Below are 1,327 nucleotides of genomic sequence, written 5' to 3' on the forward strand. Positions count from 1 at the left end.
AGCTTCTAAAATCCAACTCAGATGGAATTAGAGTTAATATAAAGTGGAGAAATTCCAACTCCCAAAAATAGAGAAAATCCAATGGTACTCTTAAACCTAAAACCATAATGAAATGGGTTCCAAAGGTTACATGTCTTATTACTCACACAACTTTCAAAGCCATTAGTCACACAAAATGGTACCTGGATAGTGGATGTTCAAGACATATGACAGGTAACAAAACGATATTCACCAACTTCAAAGAAGTAAACAACGGTTCAGTTACTTTCGGAGATGGAAGCAACTGCAAAATCATAGGCCAAGGTACTATTCAACTTCCTAACCTCCCTCTCTTTGAAAATGTACTTTATGTTGAAGGTTTAAAACATAACCTCTTAAGCATATCTCAAATCTATGATAACAAACATAGTGTAAAATTTTCAAATCACAGATGTGATATTACAAATGATAAGGGTTGTGTGATATTAAATGGTCATGGGACATCTGAAAATTGCTACATTATTGATGTTCGGCTCAACTTGAGACTTATACCCTTGCGACTGCGCCGTCGCCATGTATTATGCACCGAAGCAATACTCAGGCCAGGAGATGTGGGCCCACGTTCAGTTTGAGGAAAAACACCTCATTTTGTAATCCCAAGAGAATCCATCATATCATGCACCTCACTTGTCAAAGTACCTCCATTACTCTATCCCATCCCCAAGTACAACTACCCATCCCCAAAAGTTAACTCTCCCCATCACCCATCACTCATCATTCCTCTCTCTCATCACTTCTCTCCCATCACCTCTCTCTCTCTCTCATTCTTTCTCTCACTCATTCTCAAGCAACCCACGTCCAAGCAAGCTCCATGAGATAGCTTTGTGTGGCCCACTTCCTATCTCCCATCCTCATCCTCCAAAACTAATCTTGATCATTGAATCTCATTCATTGGAGCTCTAGAATGCATTGATGGAAGGAGAAGTCCATGATCAGAGGTGGGTGTTCATTTCATTTGATTTTGATGTAGGGTCCACATGATTTGGGACCCACTTGATGTATGCATCGTATTGGGAGGGCCCATAGTGGTGGTGTCCCTCCCTCTATCTAATCGATCTCTCTCTCCCTCTCTCTCTCTCTCTATCTCTCTCTTCCATACTTTGCGGCCCACCATGATGAATATACTTTATCCACACCACTGTCCATCCGGGGGCCCACCTTGTTGCCCACAACAAGACCCACATGATGTATGTTTTGGGTCCATACTTTCCAGCAAATCTGGATGGTAAGACGCCCCTCGTGCATATGTTGAATATAGGCCATCCGTCCTGCCTAGACGATGGATGGG

This window comes from Magnolia sinica, chromosome 19 (genome assembly GCF_029962835.1).
Source record: "Magnolia sinica isolate HGM2019 chromosome 19, MsV1, whole genome shotgun sequence".
Taxonomy (NCBI): Eukaryota; Viridiplantae; Streptophyta; class Magnoliopsida; order Magnoliales; family Magnoliaceae; genus Magnolia; species Magnolia sinica.